This window comes from Pseudophryne corroboree, assembly GCF_028390025.1.
Source record: "Pseudophryne corroboree isolate aPseCor3 chromosome 3 unlocalized genomic scaffold, aPseCor3.hap2 SUPER_3_unloc_75, whole genome shotgun sequence".
In the NCBI taxonomy this organism is placed as follows: domain Eukaryota; kingdom Metazoa; phylum Chordata; class Amphibia; order Anura; family Myobatrachidae; genus Pseudophryne; species Pseudophryne corroboree.
Window position 1 is genome coordinate 247,606 of NW_026967569.1, and position 24,867 is coordinate 272,472.

Genomic DNA, 24,867 nt, shown 5'->3' on the forward strand with positions numbered 1-24,867 from the left:
CATTACCTTGGTAAAGACCCGAGGTGCCGTGGACAATCCAAACGGCAGCGTCTGAAACTGATAATGACAGTTTTGCACTACAAACCTGAGGTACCCTTGGTGAGAAGGGTATATTGGGACGTGGAGATAAGCATCTTTGATGTCCAGAGACACCATATAGTCCCCTTCTTCCAGGTTCGCTATCACTGCTCTGAGTGACTCCATCTTGAATTTGAACCTTTTTATGTAAGTGTTCAAGGATTTCAGGTTTAAAATTGGTCTCACCGAGCCGTCCGGCTTCGGTACCACAAACAGTGTGGAATAATACCCCTTTCCCTGTTGCAGGAGGGGTACCTTGATTATCACCTGCTGGGAATACAGCTTGTGAATGGCTTCCAAAACTGCCTCCCTGTCGGAGGGAGACTTTGGTAAAGCAGACTTCAGGAACCGACGAGGGGGAAACGCCTCGAATTCCAGTTTGTACCCCTGCGATACTACCTGTAGAATCCAGGGATCCACTTGCGAGTGAGCCCACTGCGCGTTGAAATTCTTGAGACGGGCCCCCACCATGTCTGAGTCTGCTTGTAAAGCCCCAGCGTCATGCTGAAGACTTGGCAGAAGCAGAGGAGGGCTTCTGCTCCTGGGAAGCGGCTGCATGGTGCAGTCTTTTTCCCCTTCCTCTGCCCCGGGGCAGAAAAGAGTGGCCTTTTGCTCGCTTGTACTTATGGGAACGAAAGGACTGAGTTTGAAAAGACGGTGTCTTTTTCTGTTGATGTGAAGTGACCTGGGGTAAAAAGGTGGATTTCCCAGCTGTTGCCGTGGCCACCAGGTCCGATAGACCAGCCCCAAATAACTCCTCCCCTTTATACGGCAATACTTCCATGTGCCGTTTGGAATCCGCATCCCCTGACCACTGTCGCGTCCATAACGCTCTTCTGGCAGATATGAACATAGCACTTACTCTTGATGCCAGGGTGCAAATATCCCTCTGTGCATCACGCATATATAGCAATGCATCCTTTAAGTGTTCTATAGTTAACAAAATATTGTCCCTATCCAGGGTATCAATATTCTCAGTCAGGGAATCCGACCATGCGACTCCAGCACTGCACATCCAGGCTGAGGCGATTGCTGGTCGCAGTATAACACCAGTATGTGTGTATATACTTTTTAGGATATTTTCCAGCCTTCTATCAGCTGGTTCTTTGAGGGTGGCCGTATCAGGAGACGGTAACGCTACTTGTTTAGATAAACGTGTGAGCGCCTTATCTACCCTAGGTGGTGTTTCCCAACGCGCCCTAACCTCTGGCGGGAAGGGATATAGTGCTAATAATTTATTTGAAATTAGCTGTTTTTTATCGGGAGAAACCCACGCTTTATCACACACCTCATTTATTTCTTCTGACTCAGGAAAAACTATTGGTAGTTTTTTCACACCCCACATAATACCCTTCTTTGTGGTACTTGTAGTGTCAGAAAGGTTCAATGCCTCTTTCATTGCCGTGATCATATAACGTGTGGCCCTACTGGACATTACGTTTGTCTCGTCACCGTCGACACTAGACTCAGTATCTGTGTCAGGGTCTGTGTCGACCCACTGAGGTAAAGGGCGTTTTAAGGCCCCTGACGGTGTCTGAGACGCCTGGACAGGCACTAATTGATTTGCCGGCTGTCTCATGTCGTCAACAGTTTTTTGCAAATTGCTGACATTATCACTTAATTGTTTAAATACAATCATCCAGTCAGGTGTCGACTCCCTAGGGGGTGACATCACTAACACAGGCAACTGCTCCGCCTCCACATCATTTTCCTCCTCATACATGTCGACACACGCGTACCGACACACAGCACACACACCGGGAATGCTCTGATAGAGGACAGGACCCCACTTAGCCCTTTGGAGAGACAGAGGGAGAGTCTGCCAGCACACACCCAGTGCTATATATATATACAGGGATAACCTTATATAAGTGTTATTCCCTTATAGCTGCTGTTATCGTTATTTGCTGCCAAAAATGCCCCCCCTTCTCTTTTTTACCCTGATTCTGAAGCAGGACTGCAGGGGAGAGTCAGGGAGCCGTCCTTCCAGCGGAGCTGTGAGGGAAAATGGCGCTTGTGTGCTGAGGAGATAGGCTCCGCCCCTTCACGACGTCCTTATCTCCCGCTTTTTTGTGTAAAAATGGCTGGGGTTAAAATACATCCATATAGCCCAGGAGCTATATGTGATGTATTCTTTTTGCCACCTAAGGTTTATACTGTTATATTGCGTCTCAGGGCGCTCCCCCCCAGCGCCCTGCACCCTCAGTGACCGGAGTGTGAAGTGTGCTGAGAGCAATGGCGCACAGCTGCGGTGCTGTGCGCTACCTTAGTCTGAAGACAGGATGTCTTCTGCCGCCGATTTCACCGGACCTCTTCGTCTTTTCTGGCTCTGTAAGGGGGACGGCGGCGCGGCTCCGGTGACCCATCCAGGCTGTACCTGTGATCGTCCCTCTGGAGCTAATGTCCAGTAGCCTAAGAAGCCCAATCCACTCTGCACGCAGGTGAGTTCGCTTCTTCTCCCCTTAGTCCCACGATGCAGTGAGCCTGTTGCCAGCAGGACTCACTGAAAATAAAAAAAAACTAAACTAAACTTTTATTCTAAGCAGCTCAGGAGAGCCACCTAGATTGCACCCTTCTCGGCCGGGCACAAAAATCTAACTGAGGCTTGGAGGAGGGTCATAGGGGGAGGAGCCAGTGCACACCACCTGATCCTTAAGCTTTTATTATTGTGCCCTGTCTCCTGCGGAGCCGCTATCCCCATGGTCCTTACGAAGTCCCAGCATCCACTAGGACGTCAGAGAAATAAATAAGTGATGTCACTGTGAGGCTCCCAGATCCCCTGACCTCCCCAGTCATGTCCCTGTATTACTGTAGATATAAGTAATGTCACTGTGACGCTCCCAGATCCTCTCACCTCCCCAGTCATGTCCCTGTATTATTACTATAGATATGTGATGTTACTGTGAAACTCCCAGATCCCCCTCACCTACCCAGTCATGTCCCTGTATTATTACTACAGATAAGTGACGTCACTGTAACACTCCCAGATCCCCTCACCTCCACAGTCATGTCCCTGTATTATTACTATAGATATTAGTGATGTCACTGTGACACTCCCAGATCCCCTCACCTCCACAGTCATGTCCCTGTATTATTACTATAGATATTAGTGATGTCACTGTGACACTCCCAGATCCCCTCCCCCCCCCTCCCCCAGTCATGTCCCTGAATTATTACTATAGATATTAGTGATGTCACTGTGACACTACCAGATCCCCTCACTTTCCCAGTCATGTCCCTGTATTATTAATATAGATATGTAATGTAACTGTAACACTCCCAGACCCCCTCATTCCCCAGTCATGTCCCATTATTATTATAGATATAAGTGGTGTCACTGTGACGCTACCAGATCCCCTCTCCTCTCCAGTCACGTCCCTGTATTATTAGTAGAGATATAAGTGATGTCCCTGTGACGCTCCCAGATCCCCCTTACCCCCAGTTATGTCCCTGTATTATTACTAGAGATATAAGTGATGTCACTGTGACATTCTCAGATGCCCTCACCTTCCCAGTCATGTCCCTGTATTATTACTATATCTATAACTGATGTCACTGTCACATTCCCAAACCCCCTCACCTCCCAAGACATGTCCCTGTATAAGTTATGTCACTATGATGCTCCCAGATCCCCTAAACTCCCCAGTCAAATCCATGTATTATTACTAGAGATATAAATTATGCTACTGTGACACTCTGAGATCCCCTCACCTCCCCAGTCATGTCCCTTAGTATTCAAGATAGGCTGTTTTAGCTGGGTGCCACGCCCTGCCCGATTTTTTAAGGGCAAAATCCGTCCTGCCCTTTCTGCGGCATACTGATAAAACTTCCGTCCGCTTCCTGCCCTCTCAGCATGTAAAGATGCCTTGCGCGTGCGCACGGCATCCATTCATGCTAGCGGAGAGAGCTTGGGGAAAGCCCAGCACATCGTAGGTGCTGGGAACGTCTCCAACAGTGACGCTGCCGGCCGCCCACATCCCCTGCAGTAACGTCTGTGGGCTGCACCACCCATTTAAATTATGTTTTATGGCCACGAACCCTATTTTACATGCCAACGAACCTTTTCGGATGCGCGCGTGACTTTGCCGTGCGCGCACACATATGCCACTGCAGTCCAGGGCCCTGCCTAACACTATTTCTGGAGTGAACACTATCCCTGTATTATTACTACAGATAAGTTATGTAACTGTGACTCTCCCAGATCCCCTCACCTCCCCAGTCATGTCCAAAAAAAGATATAAGTGATGTCACTGTGACTGTCCCAGATACTCTCACCTCCCCAGTCATGTCCCTGTATTATTACTATAGATATAAGTGATGTCACTGTGATGCTCCCAGATCCCCTCACCTCCCCTGTCATGTCCCTGTATTATTACTGTAGATATAAGTGAAATCACTGTGTCATTCCAACGTCCCCTCACCTCCCCATTCATGTCCCTGTATTATTACTATATATATAAGTGATTTCACTGTGAAACTCCCAGATCCCCTCACCTCCCCAGTCATGTCCCTGTATTATTACTATAGATATGTGATGTAACTGTGATGCTCCCAGGCCCCATCATCTCCCCAGTCATGTCCCTGTATTATTACTATAGATATAAGTGATGTCACTGTGATATCACCACCACTACCAATGTATAATAATAATAATAATAATAATAATAATAATAATAATAATAATAATAATAATAATAATACCAGGACACCACAAGCTGCTTTCCCTGTATAATAATAACCATACACAAAAACCTGCTCCCCCTGTATTATACTAATAACAACAACTGGAAACCCCATTCTACTCTTCCTTTAAAATAATAATAAAATGACACCACAGGCTGCTCCATCTGCAAAAAAATAATAATAATAGGACACAACAGGCCGCTCCCTTCTGTATAATAATAATAATAATAATGATGACAAAACACCACAGGCTGCTGCCTCTGTATAATAATAAGTGGACACGACTAGCTACTCCTTCTTTATAATATTAATAATAGGACAACAAAGGCTGCTCCTCCTGTATTATAATAATAATAATAATAACAACAATAATAACTGCACACCACAGGCTACTCCCCCTGTATAATAATAATAATAATGCTTCCCCTGTATAATAATAACAACAGGACACCACAGGCTGCTCCTCCTGTATAATAACAGGACAGCACATGCTGTTCTCCCTGTATAATAATAATAATAATAATAGGACACCACAGGCTGCTTCCCCTGTATTATAATAATAATAATAATAATAATAATAATAATAACTGTACACCACAGGCCGCTCCCTCCGTATAATAATAATAAGATTTTACTCACCGGTTGTTATGATTCCAGTACTTCTGACCAGAGAGATCTTATGACAGAGGCCAGAGTACTGGAAGGGAATGCTGGTTACGGGAGCAGGAAAGCCTAGTAACCCCTGGCGCCCTAACTCCGTTGTCTCGCCCGTGTTATCAGAAATCCCCTGCGAGACTATGGTTGCTTGAGCCCATGGCAGCCGCGTTTGAAGGGCGGATTATGTCTGCCCAACTCCGATGCCCCCTCAGGTCTTAATGGGAGACAAAGGGAAATCCGAGACAGGGTGATAACAAGGGGCCCTCTGACTAAGAAACCAGGCCAGGGGCTACAAGCTAACTAACTTAAACCAGAAGTATGTGCGGACAAACCGCCAGGGAAAAGGACAACCAAAAATCCACTATCCGTAACTCCTATCCAGCACCGCTGGATACCAGAGTGGATTTGTGGGAGCGGAATCCTCCGCAAAAACTCCGAAACACAATATAACCAAATAATAAATAGTAAGCGGTCAAGCCGCAACACACGGCTACGCCGCGACTCACGAACACCACAGGATGTTAAAGGTGCTCGGTCTGGACTCCAGGAAAAGATTAGTACAATGGGGAGAGAACAGAAGGCTCTTGTGTGGGCGCACTCTTGTAGACAGGAAGTAAATTAGATAAGATAATTAAGATGAATGGTTAAAACATAACTTTTATTAACTAGTATTACAAAAGAGGTTGTTACCGGAGATCTATCCTTCAAAATGCAATATAACAAGCATCTTAGTGAAATAAAAATGTTCTGGTCTCTTAATGATTAAAAGTGTGTGGAAGGGCGGTAGACATTAGTTGGTCATACCCCCATTCCCACTTGACCAGTACAGACTTGCTGTGTTGATGGAACCACAGGGTGGTCAAGACACAAAAATAATGACTATGCTCTTTTGGCTTATGCAAGATTAGAGAAATGATCAGAAGTCATTCCTCTGAGTGTAATACAGGAAAAATAGACATGCTCCTATCTGGATTTTAGACAATGATAACGGTAGAAGTAAATGTGGCACCTGACGTAGTTGGTGCCCGTGACCAAGGGTCTAGAGATTACTGAGTAGAGAAAACAAGTGGTGATACTGCTGTTGGTGTTGATACCACATAAGTGAGGAAAATCCTGCTCTACAACACCAGGTATTCGCAGGTGGTCTCCCTTCCTGGTACTGACTTGGCCCAACGCTGTTTAGCTTCCAAGATCAGACGAGATCGGGCGCTGGCAGCGTGGTATGGTAGTAGAGAATTTTATGTGAACACCAATGAGAGTGCACCTATTTAAGAAATTTGAAAATCAGAACCGACAGAAAAAGAATTGAGGAAAGATCGAGTAAATGAGTGGATCTGCTTTTCACGTTAGACCCGATCCAATATTCCCACTCGCGTGGTGCAATGTACCGGGAATCGTGAATGAGAGTCCACGAAAGATAGTGATCTATAGACAATTGAAATTAATGAGAATTGGCACTGTAAAATACAGTCAGAAAAACCCTGATCGCAAATATGTTATAATTTGTCCAGACAGATAGTGCATGGCAGGAGATACTGGTAGAATCAGATAAATACGTAGTCACTCTGGTGATGCGGTTTGTTTCAAAACTCAGGGTAAAATCTAGAATCTGTAGGTTTGTGCACTGAGGTATCAAATTTGCAGTAACTGTACCGACATATATCTGTTAACCATATGTGTCATACGCTGTTTGCCTCGTAACCCCGGATAGAATGTAGAATGCTATAATAGATATATGCTAATTATATACATGCATCAATTGCTGTGAGGAGGCAGAAATAGAGATAGATGAAAACCAACACTTTCATGAGTATAACAAATATATTGGTCAAAAATTAATGACACTTAGGCAGTTAGCTAATTACCAATAGGTTCGCTAAATGCTAGAGAGTGCTAATGAAGATCTCTAGTCCGGGTTCCGGAAGTGAACAAGCCCTAGGGCGAAACGCGTCTTCCGCATCTAGGAACAGGGGTCTCGTCGACACCACCGCATCCTGGCATTTAGCCCCATTTATCTTCCTTGCTCTCTTGGCTTATCCTGATCTCTGGTGAAACTGTAAGCCTCACTATCCTGTGGCTCTTTGCCACGGATAGCAACTCCTATTACAAACCTTAGCAGAACCGCTTGAATTATCTCGTATTTAGTATGTATTATAGGGGTGACTGACTAGAGATCTTCATTAGCACTCTCTAGCATTTAGCGAACCTATTGGTAATTAGCTAACTGCCTAAGTGTCATTAATTTTTGACCAATATATTTGTTATACTCATGAAAGTGTTGGTTTTCATCTATCTCTATTTCTGCCTCCTCACAGCAATTGATGCATGTATATAATTAGCATATATCTATTATAGCATTCTACATTCTATCCGGGGTTACGAGGCAAACAGCGTATGACACATATGGTTAACAGATATATGTCGGTACAGTTACTGCAAATTTGATACCTCAGTGCACAAACCTACAGATTCTAGATTTTACCCTGAGTTTTGAAACAAACCGCATCACCAGAGTGACTACGTATTTATCTGATTCTACCAGTATCTCCTGCTATGCACTATATGTCTGGACAAATTATAACATATTTGCGATCAGGGTTTTTCTGACTGTATTTTACAGTGCCAATTCTCATTAATTTCAATTGTCTATAGATCACTATCTTTCGTGGACTCTCATTCACGATTCCCGGTACATTGCACCACGCGAGTGGGAATATTGGATCGGGTCTAACGTGAAAAGCAGATCCACTCATTTACTCGATCTTTCCTCAATTCTTTTTCTGTCGGTTCTGATTTTCAATTTTCTTAAATAGGTGCACTCTCATTGGTGTTCACATAAAATTCTCTACTACCATACCACGCTGCCAGCGCCCGATCTCGTCTGATCTTGGAAGCTAAACAGCGTTGGGCCAAGTCAGTACCAGGAAGGGAGACCACCTGCGAATACCTGGTGTTGTAGAGCAGGATTTTCCTCACTTATGTGGTATCAACACCAACAGCAGTATCACCACTTGTTTTCTCTACTCAGTAATCTCTAGACCCTTGGTCACGGGCACCAACTACGTCAGGTGCCACATTTACTTCTACCGTTATCATTGTCTAAAATCCAGATAGGAGCATGTCTATTTTTCCTGTATTACACTCAGAGGAATGACTTCTGATCATTTCTCTAATCTTGCATAAGCCAAAAGAGCATAGTCATTATTTTTGTGTCTTGACCACCCTGTGGTTCCATCAACACAGCAAGTCTGTACTGGTCAAGTGGGAATGGGGGTATGACCAACTAATGTCTACCGCCCTTCCACACACTTTTAATCATTAAGAGACCAGAACATTTTTATTTCACTAAGATGCTTGTTATATTGCATTTTGAAGGATAGATCTCCGGTAACAACCTCTTTTGTAATACTAGTTAATAAAAGTTATGTTTTAACCATTCATCTTAATTATCTTATCTAATTTACTTCCTGTCTACAAGAGTGCGCCCACACAAGAGCCTTCTGTTCTCTCCCCATTGTACTAAAGTTTGCATACTTTCTGGCTCTGGGTGCACCACCAACTAGGACGAAAATAACATCGATACGTATATAATATACCACATGGAAAGGGCTAATCTCTGCCCCCTTTCTCCCCTATCAGTTTAGGGTAACTCACTGTCCTGTTTTGGTTTTTCTTTTCCAATTTAAGCATTTATTCCTGATTAGCTTTTCCGGTGCCGGATCGCCCTAGGTTTCTCCAGGAAAAGATGACAACTTCCGAGTACTGGACCACTGAGGACAGGAACGACCGGATAGAACAGGACTGGAAAACTCTCTGCAACTGACACAGCAAACAGGAAGCTATAACCGGCGTCTGTGAGAAGTCCTGAGAGTGCTTTTAAATGGGAGCCCTCCAATCAGGAGCCAGACAGGACTAATTACAATATGCCGTGCAGCTGCATGTTGCACGGCCAGGAACCAGTGAGGTGATTAACTTAGACCTAGCAACGGGGAACGCGGTCCGACAGTGGCGTCCCCGTTGCTAGGGTCTGTGCGGCTCCGTGCGCCCGGCGTCTAGCGTTGCTAGGGAGCCGGCGGCTGTCCGCATGCGGCGTCCCTAGTTGCTAGGCGCCGGGCCGCACTGACGAGCGGACCCTCGGCGCCTAACACCGGTGAATCTATTTCTCGTAGTCCGTAGTGGATGCTGGGAACTCCGAAAGGACCATGGGGAATAGCGGCTCCGCAGGAGACTGGGCACAACTAAAGAAAGCTTTAGGTCACCTGGTGTGCACTGGCTCCTCCCACTATGACCCTCCTCCAAGTCTCAGTTAGGACACTGTGCCCGGACGAGCTGACATAATAAGGAAGGATTTTGACTCCCGGGTAAGACTCATACCAGTCACACCAATCACACCGTATAACTCGTGATACTATACCCAGTTTACAGTATGAAAAGCAACTGAGCCTCTCAACAGATGGCTCAACAATAACCCTTTAGTTAACAATAACTATGTACAAGTATTGCATACAATCCGCACTTGGGATGGGCGCCCAGCATCCACTACGGACTACGAGAAATAGATTTACCGGTGAGTAAAATCTTATTTTCTCTGAAGTCCTAGTGGATGCTGGGAACTCCGAAAGGACCATGGGGATTATACCAAAGCTCCCAAACGGGCGGGAGAGTGCGGATGACTCTGCAGCACCGAATGAGAGAACTCAAGGTCCTCCTCAGCCAGGGTATCAAATTTGTAGAATTTTGCAAACGTGTTTGCCCCTGACCAAGTAGAAGCTCGGCAAAGTTGTAAAGCCGAGACCCCTCGGGCAGCCGCCCAAGATGAGCCCACCTTCCTTGTGGAATAGGCTTTTACTGATTTAGGATGATGCAGTCCAGCCGCAGAATGCGCCTGCTGAATCGTGTTACAGATCCAACGAGCAATAGTCTGCTTAGAAGCAGGAGCACCCAGTTTTGTTGGGTGCATACAGGATAAATAGCGAGTCAGTTTTCCTGACTCTATCCGTCCTGGAAACATAAATTTTCAAGGCCCTGACTACGTCCAGTAACTTGGACTCCACCAAGTCCCTAGTAGCCGCAGGCACCACAATAGGTTGGTTCAAGTGAAAAGCTGATACCACCTTAGGGAGAAACTGGGGATGAGTCCTCAATTCTGCCCTATCCAAATGGAAAATCAGATAAGGGCTTTTACACGACAAAGCTGCCAATTCTGACACACGCCTGGCCAAAGCCAAGGCCAATAACATGACCACTTTCCACGTGAGATATTTTAGATCCACGATTTTAAGTGGCTCAAACCAATGAGATTTTAAGAAACTCAACACCACGTTGAGATCCCAAGGTGCCACTGGAGGCACAAACGGGGGCTGAATATGCAGCACTCCCTTCACAAACGTCTGAACTTCAGGCAGTGAAGCTAGTTCTTTCTGGAAGAAAATCGACAGAGCCGAGATCTGTACCTTAATGGAGCCTAATTTCAGGCCCATAGTCACTCCTGCTTGTAGGAAGTGCAGAAATCGACCTAGTTGAAATTCCTCTGTTGGGGCTTTTTTGGCCTCACACCAAGCAACATATTTCCGCCATATGCGGTGATAATGCTTTGCAGTTACATCTTTCCTGGCTTGAATCAGCGTAGGAATGACTTCCTCCGGAATGCCCTTTTCCTTTAGGATCCGGCGTTCAACCGCTATGCCGTCAAAACGTAGCAGCGGTAAGTCTTGGAACAGACAGGGCCCCTGCTATCGCAGGTCCTGTCTGAGCGGCAGAGGCCATGGGTCCTCTGATATAATTTCTTGAGTTCTGGGTACCAAGCTCTTCTTGGCCAATCCGGAACCACGAGTATCGTTCTTACTCCTCGCCTTCTTATTCTTCTCAGTACCTTTGGTATGAGAGGCAGAGGGGGGAACACATAAACCGACTGGTACACCCACAGTGTTACCAGAGCGTCCACAGCTATCGCCTGAGGGTCCCTTGACCTGGAGCAATATCTTTTATAGCTTTTTGTTGAGGCGGGACGCCATCATGTCCACCTGTGGCCTTTCCCAATGGTGTACAATCCTTTGGAAGACTTCTGGATGAAGTCCCCACTCTCCCGGGTGGAGGTCGTGTCTGCTGAGAAGATCTGCTTCCCAGTTGTCCACTCCGGGAATGAACACTGCTGACAGTGCTAACACATGATTTTCCGCCCATCGGAGAATCCTTGTGGCTTCTGCCATCGCCATCCTGCTTCTTGTGCCTCCCTGTTGGTATACATGGGCGACTGCCGTGATGTTGTCTGATTGGATCAGTACCGGCTGGTTTTGAAGCAGAGGCCTTGCCTGACTCAGGGCATTGTAAATGGCCCTCAGTTCCAGAATATTTATGTGTAGGGAAGTCACCTAACTTGACCAAAGTCCCTGGAAGTTTCTTCCCTGTGTGACTGCCCCCAGCCTCAAAGGCTGGCATCTATGGTTACTAGGACCTAGTCCTGTATGCCGAACCTGCGGCCCTCTTGAAGATGGGCACTCTGCAGCCACCACAGTAGAGATACCCTGGTCCTTGGGGACAGGGTTATCAGCCGATGCATCTGAAGATGTGATCCGGACCACTTGTCCAACAGGTCCCACTGAAAAGTTCTTGCATGGAACCTGCCGAATGGGATTGCTTCGTAGGAAGCTACCATTTATCCCAGGACTCGCGTGCAATGATGCACCGATACCTGTTTTGGCTTCAGGAGGTCTCTGACTAGAGATGACAGCTCCTTGGCTTTCTCCTCCGGGAGAAACCCTTATTTCTGGTCTGTGTCCAGAACCATCCCCAGGAACAGTAGACATGTCGTAGGAACCAGCTGTGACTTTGGACTGTTTAGAATCCAACCGTGCTGTTGTAGCACTTCCAAAATAGTGCTACCCCGACTAACAACTGCTCCTTGGACCTCGCCCTTATAAGGAGATTGTCCAAGTACGGGATAATTAAAACTCCCTTTTTTCGAAGGAGTATCATCATTGGTAAACACCCTCGGTGCCATGTACAGTCCAAACGGCAGTGTCTGGACTTGGTAATGGCAATCCTGTACCACAAATCTGAGGTACTCCTGGCGAGGATGGTAAATGGGGACATGCAGGTAAGCATCCTTGATGTCCCGGGATACCATGTAATCCCCCTCGTCCAGGCTTCCAATAACCGCCTTGAGCGATTCAATCTTGAACTTGATTTTTTTTTTTTTTTATGTATGTGTTCAAGGATTTTAAATATAAAATGGGTCACACCGAACCATGCGGTTTCGGTACCCCAAACCGTGTGGAATAGTAACCCCGTCCTTGTTGAAGTAGAGGCACCTTGCTGGGAATACAGCTTATTAATTGCCTCTAGCACAGCCTCCCTGCCTGAGGGAGTTGTCGGCAAGGCATATTTGAGGAAACGGCGGGGGGGAGACATCTCGAATTCCAGCTTGTACCCCTGAAATACTACTTGAAAGAAACAGGGATCCAACTGTGTGCGAGCCCACTAATTGCTGACATTTTTGAGACGGCCCCCCACCGTACCTGGCTACACCTGTGGAGCCCCCGCGTCATGCTGTGGACTCAGAGGAAGCAGGAGAAGAATTTTGATTCTGGGAACAGGCTGACTGGTGCAGCTTTTTCCCTCTTCCCTTGTCTCTGTACAGAAAGGAAGCGCCTTTGACCCGCTTGCTTTTCTGAAGCCAAAAGGACTGTACCTGAGTGCTTTCTTAGTCTGTGAGGAAACCTGAGGTAAAAATATTTCTTCCCAGCTGTTGCTGTGGATACGAGGTCCCAGAGACCATCCCCAAATAATTCCTCACCCTTATAAGGTAGAATCTCTATGCGCCTTTTAAGTCAGCATCACCTGTCCAGTGACAGGTCTCTAATACCCTCCTGACAGAATGGACATTACATTCATTTTGGATGCCAGCCGGCAAAATATCCCTCTGTGCATCCCTCATATATAAGACGACGTCTTTAATATGTTCTCCTGTTAGCAAACTAGTATGCTTGACAGGGTCACCGACCACGCTGCAGCAGCACGATCTGCAGGTCTCAGTCTAGTACCTGAGTGTGTAAATACAGACTTCAGGATAGCCTCCTGCTTTTTATCAACAGGTACCTTCAAAGTGGCCGTTCCTAAAACGGCAGTGCCACCTTTTTTGACAACCGTGTGAGCGCCTTATCCACCCTAGGGGATATCTCCCAGCGTAACTTATCCTCTGGCGGGAAAGGGTCAGTAACTTTTTAGAAATTACCAGTTTCTTAACGGGGGAACCCATGCTTTTCACACACTTCATTTATTCATCTGATGGGGGAACAAAACACTGCCTGCTTTTTCTCCCCAAACATAAAACCCATTTTTAGAGGTACTTGGGTTAATGTCAGAATGTGTAACACATTTTTTATTGCCGGGATCAAGTCACGGATGTTCCTAGTGGATTGTGTATATGTCTCAACCTTGTCGACACTGGAGTCAGACTCCGTGTCGACATCTGTGTCTGCCATCTGAGGGAGCGGGCGTTTTTGAGCCCCTGATGGGCCTTTGAGACGCCTGGGCAGGCGCGGGCTGAGAAGCCGGCTGTCCCACAGCTGTTACGTCATCCACCCTTTTATGTAAGGAGTTGACACTGTCGGTTAATACCTTCCACCTTTCCATCCACTCTGGTGTCGGCCCCACAGGGGGCGACATCACATTTATCGGCCTCTGCTGCGTCACCATATAAGCCTCCTCATCAAACACGTTGACACAGCCGTACCGACACACCGCACACACACAGGGAATGCTCTGACTGAGGACAGGAGCCCACAAAGCCCTTTGGGGAGACAGAGAGAGAGTATGCCAGCACACACCAGAGCGCTATATAATGTGGGGATTAACACTATAACTGAGTGAATTTTCCCCAATAGCTGCTTGTATATACAATATTGCGCCTAAATTTAGTGCCCCCCCTCTCTTTTTAACCCTTTGAGCCTGAAAACTACAGGGGAGAGCCTGGGGAGCTTTCTTCCAGCTGCACTGTGAAGAGAAAATGGCGCCAGTGTGCTGAGGGAGATAGCTCCGCCCCTTTTTCGCTGACTTTTCTCCCGCTTTTTTATGGATTCTGGCAGGGGTATTTATCACATATATAGCCTCTGGGGCTATATATTGTGATTGTTTTGCCAGCCAAGGTGTTTTTATTGCTTCTCAGGGCACCCCCCCCCCCCAGCGCCCTGCACCCTCAGTGACCGGAGTATGAAATGTGTATGAGGAGCAATGGCGCACAGCTGCAGTGCTGTGCGCTACCTTGGTGAAGACTGATGTCTTCTGCCGCCGATTTTCCGGACCTCTTCTTGCTTCTGGCTCTGTAAGGGGGACGGCGGCGCGGCTCCGGGACCGAACACCAAGGACGGGCCTGCGGTCGATCCCTCTGGAGCTAATGGTGTCCAGTAGCCTAAGAAGCCCAAGCTGGCTGCAAGCAGGTAGGTTCGCTTCTTCTCCCCTTAGTCCCTCGCTGCAGTGAGCCTGTTGCCAGCAGGTCTCACTGAAAATAAAAAAACTAATTCTATACTTTCTTTCTAGAAGCTCAGGAGAGCCCCTAGTGTGCATCCAACCTCGGCCGGGCACAAAATCTAACTGAGGCTTGGAGGAGGGTCATAGTGGGAGGAGCCAGTGCACACCAGGTGACCTAAAGCTTTCTTTAGTTGTGCCCAGTCTCCTGCGGAGCCGCTATTCCCCATGGTCCTTTCGGAGTTCCCAGAATCCACTAGGACGTCAGAGAAAACTGGATGCCACAGGCTGCTCCTCTTGTATAACAATAATAACAGGACACCACAGGCTGCTCCTCCTGTATAATAATAATAATAACAGGATGCCACAGGCTGCTCCTCCTGTATAATAATAATAATAATAATAATAATAATAATAATAATAATAACAACAACAACAACACACCACAGGCTGCTCCCCCTGTATAATAATAATAACAGCACACCACAGGCTGATCACCCTGTATAATAATAATAATAATAATAATAATAATAATAACAACATGACACCACAGGCTGCTCCCTCTGTATAATAATAATAATAATAATAATAACAGGACACCACAGGCTGCTCCCTCTGTATATTATGACAGCACAGGATGCTACCCCTGTATATTATGACAACACAGGCCGCTCCACCTGTATACTATGACAGCACAGGATGATACCCCTGTATATTATGACACCACAGGATGCTACAACTGTATATTATGACAACACAGGCCGCCCCACCTGTACACTATGACAGCACAAGATTCTACCCCTGTATATTATAACAAAACAGGCAGCTCCTCCTGTATACCATGACAGCACAGGATGCTACAACTGTATATTATGACAACACAGGCTGCTCCTCCTGTATACTATAATAGCACAGGATGCTACCCTTGTATTACGGTAACACCAGGGTCTGCGCCACCTGTATTACAGTAACGACGGGGTCTGCGCCACCTGTATTACGGTAACAGCGGGGTCTGCACCACCTGTATTACAGTAACGGCGGGGTCTGCTCCCCCTGTATTACGGTAATGGCGGGGTCTGCGCCACCTGTATCATGGTAACGGCGGGGTCTGCTTCACCTGTATTACGGTATCGGCGGGGTCTGCGCCACCTGTATTACGGTAACAGCAGGGTCTGCACCACCTGCGTTACGGTAACAGCAGGGTCTGCGCCACCTGTATTACGGTAACGGTGGGGTCTGCGTCACCTGTATTACGGTAACGGTGGGTCTGCGCCGCCTTTATTACGGTAACAGCGGGGTTTCCGCTGCCTGTATTACGGTAAGAGAGGGGTCTGCGCCACCTGTATTACAGTAACAGCAGGGTCTGCTCCACCTGTATTATGGTAATGGCGGGGTCTGCGCCACCTGTATTACGGTAACGTCGGGTCTGTGCCACCTGTATTACAGTAACGGCGGGATCTGCTCCACCTGTATTACGGTAACGGCGGGGTCTGTGCCACCTGTATTACGGTAACGGCGGGGTCTGCTCCACCTGTATTACGGTAATGGCAGGGTCTGCTCCACCTGTATTACGGTAACGGCAGGATCTGTGCCACATGTATTACGGTAACGTCGGGGTCTGCTCCACCTGTATTACGGTAACGGCGGGGTCTGCTCCACCTGTATTACGGTAATGGCTGGGTCTGCTCCACCTGTATTACGGTAACGTCGGGTCTGCGCCACCTGTATTACGGTAACTGTGGGATCTGCTCCACCTGTATTACGGTAACGGCGGGGTCTGCTCCACCTGTATTACGGTAATGGCGTGGTCTGCTATACCTGTATTACGGTAACGGCAGGATCTGTGCCACCTGTATTACGGTAACGGCGGGGTCTGCACCACCTGTATTACGGTGACGGTGGAGTCTGCGCCACCTGTATTATGGTAACGGCGGGGACTGCGCCACCTGTATTACGGTAACGGCGGGGTCTGCGCCACCTGTATTACGGTAACGGCGGGGTCTGCACCACCTGTATTACGGTAACGGCGGGGTCTGCGCCACCTGTATTACGGCAGCGGCGGGGTCTGCGCCACCTGTATTACAGTAATAGGACACTAGAGTGTCAGCCACCTGTACAGGGATAATGCAGCACCAGAGGCTGCTCCAGCTGCACTATAACAAGGCACCAGAGGCTGCTCCCCCTGTAGTACAGAACCTGACACCAGAGCTGCTCAGCCTATAGAATAATAATAATAATATCATTACCTGCTGCCAGACACAGCAATGGCTGCTCTCTGCTCCTGCTGCCTTGTGGGAATGATAGAAGGAAGGCGGAGCTCAGACCAGGGGAAAATGGCCGCCGCTCCTGACGTCACTACACGGCCAGGGAACCTATTGTTGCTGCCGGACTGGTCTACAAGAAAATGGCCGCCGGCCTCATGTACTGAGGACATGTACGGTAATAGTGATTACAGAAGGCGGAGTTGAGGGCGGGGCATGGGAGGGGAGGGGCCAGACGCTAGGAAGCAGCCTGTGCCAATCATTCCCTACTTCCGGCCTGTGCGTTCCACCTTACTTCCGGTCACTGCATTCCGTTCCACACACAGGAAGATCAGGTGATGGTTGGTTCTAAATCGCGGTTCTAGCATCTACCATCAGCTAATGGCGACAGGAGGAGCAGCCTGTGGTGTCCTGTTATTATTATTATACAGGGGGAGCAGCCTGTAGTGTCCTGTTATTATTATTATTATTATACAGGGGGAGCAGCCTGTGGTGTCCTGTTATTATTATTATACAGGAGGAGCAGCCTGTGGTGTCCTGTTATTATTATTATACAGGAGGAGCAGCCTGTGGTGTCCTGATATTATTACTATACAGGGGGAGCAGCCTGTGGTGTCCTGATATTATTACTATACAGGGGGAGCAGCCTGTGGTGTCCTATTTTCATTATACAGGGGGAGCTACCTGTGGTGTCCTGTTGTTGTTGTTGTTGTTATTATTATACAGCGGGAGCAGTCTATGTTGTCCTGTTATTATTATTATTATACAGGAGGAGCAGTCTGGGGTTTCCTGTTATTGTTTTACAGGTGGAGCGGCCTATTCTGTACTGTTGTTGTTATAATTATACAGGGATAGTGGCCAGTGGTGTACTGTTATTAATATTATACAGATGGAGCTGCCTGTGGTGTCCCGTTACTATTATTATACAGTGTGAGCTATCTGTTGTGTCCTGTTATTATTATACAGGGGGAGCTGCCTGTTGTTGTTGTTGTTGTTATTATTATTTAGGAGCAACAGCCTTTGGTGTCCTGTTATTATTATACAGTATGAGCAGACTGTGGTGTCCTGTAATTATTATACAGGAAGAGCAGCCTTAAGTATCGTGTTATTATACAAAGGGAGCGGCCTGTGGTGTCGTTGTTGTTGTTGTTGTTATTATTGTTATTATTATTATTTTTATACAAGGGGAGCAGCCTGCAGTGTCTTGTTGTTGTTGTTATTATTCAGGAGAAGCAACCTGTGGTGTCCTGTTAATATTATTATACACGGGGAGCAGCCTGTGGTGTCCTGTTATTATACACGGGGAGCAGCCAGTAGTGTCCTGTTGTTATTATTATTATACAGAGGGAGCGGCCTGTAGTGTCCTGTTGTTATTATTATACAGGGGGAGCATCCTGTAATGTCATTTTATTATTACTATAAAGGAGAGCAGAATGGGGTGTCCTGTTGTTATTAGTGCTGTACAGGAGGAGCAGTTTTTTTTTTGTACGGTTATTATTATACAGGGACAGCAGCTTGTGGAGTCCTGGTATTATTATTATACATTGGGACTGGTGGTAATGTCCTACAATACAGGAGGAATGGTCTGAGGTGTCCTGCTTTTAAAGACACGTTATTTTTTGTATACTGGGTGCAGCCATTAGTGTCACTATTATTATGAATTTATTATATAATTGTAGGGATTGAAAATATTGCTAAAATTCTAGATTATATTAAAGCAGAGACCATAATATCCCTGGCATGTGTAACAGATGATAATTGGAGCAGCATGAAGCAAATGTATATCCTGGGAGTGTCCCTATGACATCACTTATCTCTATAGTAATAATACAGGGACATGACTGGGGAGGTGAGGGGAGTCTGGGAGTGTCACAGCGACGTCACTTATATCTATAGTAATAATACAGGGATATGACTAGGAAGGTGAGGGGATCTGGGAGTGTCACAGTGACATTACTAATATCTACAGTAATATTACAGGGACATGACTGGAGAGGTGAGGGATCTCGGAGCATTTACATTAATATTCATGTCTCCTCCATTTTGCAGGTTAACACAGTAGTGAAGAAGACTTCCGGTGAGTGTGAGACACCCAGCAGCCATCACATTGTGTGTAGGACTGAGCAGGACCCAGAGCCCCATCACGGTGCCTCCATCTCAGTCACTGACACATGAGAGACACAATGATCAGAAGATCCTGGAACTCACCAACAAGATCATTCAGCTGCTGACTGGAGAGGTGACTGCTGGGAATGGGACATTATACAGTAACACCAGGGGATGTGTCTGGGTGATGACTGGAGAGGTGACTGCTGGGAATGGGGCATTATACAGTAACACCAGGGGATGTGTCCGGGTGATGACTGGAGAGGTGACTGCTGGGAATGGGGCTTTATACAGTAACACCAGGGGATGTGTCTGGGTGATGACTGGAGAGGTGACTGCTGGTAATGGGACATTATACAGTAACACCAGGGGACGTGTCTGGGTGATGACTGGAGAGGTGACTGCTGGGAATGGGGCATTATACAGTTACACCAGGGGACGTGCCTGGGTGATGACTGGAGAGGTGACTGCTGGGAATGGGGCATTATACAGTAACACCAGGGGATGTGTCTGGGTGATTACTGGAAAGGTGACTGCTGGGAATGGGACATTATACAGTAACACCAGGGAATGTGTCCGGGTGATTACTGTAAAGGTGACTGCTGGGAATGGGACATTATACAGTAACACCAGGGAATGTGTCTGGGGGATGACTGGAGAGGTGACTGCTGGGAATAGGGCATTATACAGTAACACCAGGGAATGTGTCTGGGTGTTGACTGGAAAGGTGACTGCTGGGAATGGGGCATTATACAGTAACACCAGGGGACGTGTCTGGGGGATGACTGTATCACTGTGTGTGTCAGGTGCCTATAAGGTGTCAGGATGTCACTGTCTATGTCTCCATGCAGGAGGGGGAGTATATAGAAGAATACAGGGGTCTGTACAAGCACGTGATGATGGAGAATCACCGGCCCCTCACATCACTGGGTAAGAGGAGACTGTCATGTATTGTACAGGGGGGAGCAGGTATGGGGTCTCCTATATACACACATCATCTGATAATCACATATATACACTGTACTCAGTCACTATGTGTCTCCTACAGATGGTCCCAGTAACAGAGATACCCCAGAGAGATGTCCCCGTCCTCTGTATTCCCAGGACTGTACAGAGGAGAATCACAGGACCCCACAGGAGGATCAGGTAGGGTGGATCTAGGGTCTCCCCAATATACCAAAGTGACTGTCACTATATGATCTGTAGAGGAGCTGTGTGTTTTATACACTGATATTACACTATCTGAAATCAGATATTATTAATGTATATTGTTTTGTGGGCTATTTAGGATGACTGCCTGACTGATATAAAGGCAGAAGATATAGAGGGAGAAGAAGAGACGTATGTGACTGATATAAAGGCAGAAGATATAGAGGGAGAAGAAGAGACGTATGTGACTGATATAAAGGCAGAAGATACAGAGGGAGAAGAAGAGATGTATGTGACTGATATGAAGGCAGAATATATAGAAGGAGAAGAAGAGATGTATGTGACTGATATAAAGGCAGAAGATATAGAGGGAGAAGAGATGTATGTGACTGATATAAAGGCAGAAGATATAGAGGGAGAAGAAGAGACGTATGTGACTGATATAAAGGCAGAAGATATAGATGGAGAAGAAGAGACGTATGTGACTGATATAAAGGCAGAACATATAGAGGGAGAAGAAGAGACGTATGTGACTGATATAAAGGCAGAAGATATAGAAGGAGAAGAAGAGACGTATGTGACTGATATAAAGGCAGAAGATATAGAAGGAGAAGAAGAGACGTATGTGACTGATATGAAGGCAGAAGATATAGAAGGAGAAGAAGAGACGTATGTGACTGATATAAAGGCAGAAGATATAGAAGGAGAAGAAGAGACGTATGTGACTGATATAAAGGCAGAAGATATAGAAGGAGAAGAAGAGACGTATGTGACTGATATAAAGGCAGAAGATATAGAGGGAGAAGAAGAGACGTATGTGACTGATATAAAGGCAGAAGATACAGAGGGAGAGGAAGAGATGTATGTGACTGATATAAAGGCAGAAGATATAGAGGGAGAAGAAGAGATGTATGTGACTGATATAAAGGCAGAAGATATAGAGGGAGAAGAAGAGACGTATGTGACTGATATGAAGGCAGAAGATATAGAGGGAGAAGATACGTATGTGACTGATATAAAGGCAGAAGATATAGAGGAAGAAGAAGAGACGTATGTGACTGATATAAAGGCAGAAGAAATAGAGGGAGAAGAAGAGACATATGTGACTGATATAAAGGCAGAAGATATAGAGGGAGATGAAGAGACGTATGTGACTGATATAAAGGCAGAAGATATAGAGGGAGAAGAAGAGACGTATGTGACTGATATAAAGGCAGAAGATATAGAGGGAGAAGAAGAGACGTATGTGACTGATATAAAGGCAGAACATATAGCGGGAGAAGAAGAGACATATGTGAGGGGTGATCAGCAGTGTAAGGAGGAGGAGATCCCTACAGATATCAGCACAGGTGAGTAATAAACACTTATTACAGAAGTCACATTCTCATTGCTCAGTCACTACAGCAATCTCTTATCCTACACCCTCCTCTCTTATTACAGACTAATGATGGAAATGTATCTGCCCAGTGATGTAGTCTAGGACCTTCAGCCCTGTTCTCAGTTGGGTGTTTATAACACAAGGGGCGATATTCAATTGTAATAACACGCCCGATCTCCCGTCTACAGTGACAGGAGTTTGCGGGGCAATATTCAATTGTTCCCCATTTTTGGTCATATCGCGCCCATAGCAGTCTGGATTAGCTTTGTAAAGCTACTTAACCCAACTAACGTCATGGGCGCGATCACGAAAAGTTTTGCGCATTTCAGCTTGCCTCCCCCGGGGGTGGCGATCTGAAATGCTAATATTGCGCCCGTCAGCAGCAACATTTGTATCGGGTGTTTTCTGTTAAGGGCGTTTTCTTCTTTAGGGTCCATAGTGATCCACAGTCCTTACATCGGGGTGTAGGTGGTAAGAGTCGACCGGGCATCACACAGTTAAGCTTTTATTTCCCAGGATGCTCCGGATCTCCTCCCCATGTACCCCGCCCCTGGCCAGTGGGCAGTTTTAGTGTTGGTGCTGGCAGAAGCCGGAGCACCGGTCACACTGCGGAGAGGAATGAATGAGCAGCGCTGGGAGTCTCTCTGAGCGCCGCCGCTGCTGCTCCCACAATCCCCCGCTGGTGCCGCAACGTCAGTGAGGCTAAGAGACTGATGATTCCGGCGTGGTTACTTCCTGATCGCCACGCTAGTGCAGCATCCAGGGCCCCGGACTGCAGCCGGAGGACAGGTAAGGCTCTGATGTGATCCCTGGCTGTTGCTACGGGTTACACTAGACCACCAGGGCATGCATATAATACATATATATAGGATAATGGAGGCCATGGTGCCTGGTGGGTGATGTCAGCCAGGGGAGGTAGGTCCTCTCCCAGAGCCAGATTCCACAGCTGGGATTCCCTCTCGGCTGCCCCTCCCCCACATGCTTCCCTTATAAGAGTCTCTGAGTGACATTCCAATGGGAATGAATGTGATGCCAGGCTCTGGGAATGCTGGGTTCTGTCTCCAGAAGTGGCCAGGTTATACATGCACTAGTCCTACCTACCACTGTGCTGCGAGGAGATGATTTCAGTGCCCATTGCAATTGTTATGTACTTACATTGTGTGTGACTGGTGCTAGCTCTGCTGTGTGACTGCATTGTATCTGTCTCTTACATGTGAGTGCAGGTGTTCCGGGCTGTGTGACTGCATTGTATCTATCCCTTACATGTGAGTGCAGGTGTTCCGGGCTGTGTGACTGCATTGTATCTATCCCTTACATGTGAGTACAGGTGTTCCAGGCTGTGTGACTGCATTGTATCTATCCCTTACATGTGAGTACAGGTGTTCCGGGCTGTGTGACTGCATTGTATCTATCCCTTACATGTGAGTACAGGTGATCCGGGCTGTGTGACTGCATTGTATCTATCCCTTACATGTGAGTGCAGGTGTTCCGGGCTGTGTGACTGCATTGTATCTATTCCTTACATGTGAGTGCAGGTGTTCCGGGCTGTGTGACTGCATTGTATCTATCCCTTACATGTGAGTACAGGTGTTCCGCGCTGTGTGACTGCATTGTATCTATCCCTTACATGTGAGTGCAGGTGTTCCGGGCTGTGTGACTGCACTGTATCTGTCCCTTACATGTGAGTGCGGGTGTTCCGTGCTGTGTGACTGCATTGTATCTATCCCTTACATGTGAGTGCAGGTGTTCCGGGCTGTGTGACTGCATTGTATCTATCCCTTACATGTGAGTGCAGGTGTTCCGGGCTGTGTGACTGCATTGTATCTGTCCCTTACATGTGAGTGCAGGTGTTCCGGGCCGTGTGACTGCATTGTATCTATCCCTTACATGTGAGTGCAGGTGTTCCGGGCTGTGTGACTGCATTGTATCTATCCCTTACATGTGAGTGCAGGTGTTCCGGGCTGTGTGACTGCATTGTATCTATCCCTTACATGTGAGTGCAGGTGTTCCGGGCTGTGTGACTGCATTGTATCTATCCCTTACATGTGAGTGCAGGTGTTCCGGGCTGTGTGACTGCATTGTATCTATCTCTTACATGTGAGTGCAGGTGTTCCGGGCTGTGTGACTGCATTGTATCTATCCCTTACATGTGAGTGCAGGTGTTCCGGGCTGTGTGACTGCATTGTATCTATCCCTTACATGTGAGTACAGGTGTTCCGGGCTGTGTGACTGCAGGTGTTCCGGGCTGTGTGACTGCATTGTATCTATCCCTTACATGTGAGTACAGGTGTTCCGAGCTGTGTGACTGCATTGTATCTATCCCTTACATGTGAGTGCAGGTGTTCCGGGCTGTGTGACTGCATTGTATCTATCCCTTACATGTGACTGCATTGTATCTATCCCTTACATGTGTGTACAGGTGTTCCGGGCTGTGTGACTGCATTGTATCTGTCCCTTACATGTGAGTGCAGGTGTTCCGGGCTGTGTGACTGCATTGTATCTGTCCCTTACATGTGAGTGCAGGTGTTCCGGGCTGTGTGACTGCAGGTGTTCCGGGCTGTGTGACTGCATTGTATCTATCCCTTACATGTGAGTACAGGTGTTCCGAGCTGTGTGACTGCATTGTATCTATCCCTTACATGTGAGTGCAGGTGTTCCGGGCTGTGTGACTGCATTGTATCTATCCCTTACATGTGAGTGCAGGTGTTCCGGGCCGTGTGACTGCATTGTATCTGTCCCTTACATGTGAGTGCAGGTGTTCCAGGCTGTGTGACTGCATTGTATCTGTCCCTTACATGTGAGTACAGGTGTTCCGGGCTGTGTGACTGCATTGTATCTATCCCTTACATGTGAGTGCAGGTGTTCCGGGCTGTGTGACTGCATTGTATCTATCCCTTACATGTGAGTGCAGGTGTTCCGGGCTGTGTGACTGCATTGTATCTATCCCTTACATGTGAGTGCAGGTGTTCCGGGCTGTGTGACTGCATTGTATCTATCCCTTACATGTGAGTGCAGGTGTTCCGGGCTGTGTGACTGCATTGCATCTATCCCTTACATGTGAGTACAGGTGTTCCGGGCTGTGTGACTGCA

At 47.1% G+C, this 24,867-nt stretch overlaps 1 protein-coding gene and 2 pseudogenes across 1 annotated transcript in view; 2 read left to right on the top strand and 1 right to left on the bottom strand.

The window, feature by feature from the left end:
- Positions 1–24,867, top strand: part of LOC134984705 (oocyte zinc finger protein XlCOF7.1-like) — a 277,850-nt gene that overhangs the window by 214,445 nt on the left and 38,538 nt on the right. The window lies entirely within an intron of this gene.
- On the bottom strand, positions 6,534–6,652 carry LOC134984709 (5S ribosomal RNA; annotated as a pseudogene).
- On the top strand, positions 8,262–8,380 carry LOC134984710 (5S ribosomal RNA; annotated as a pseudogene).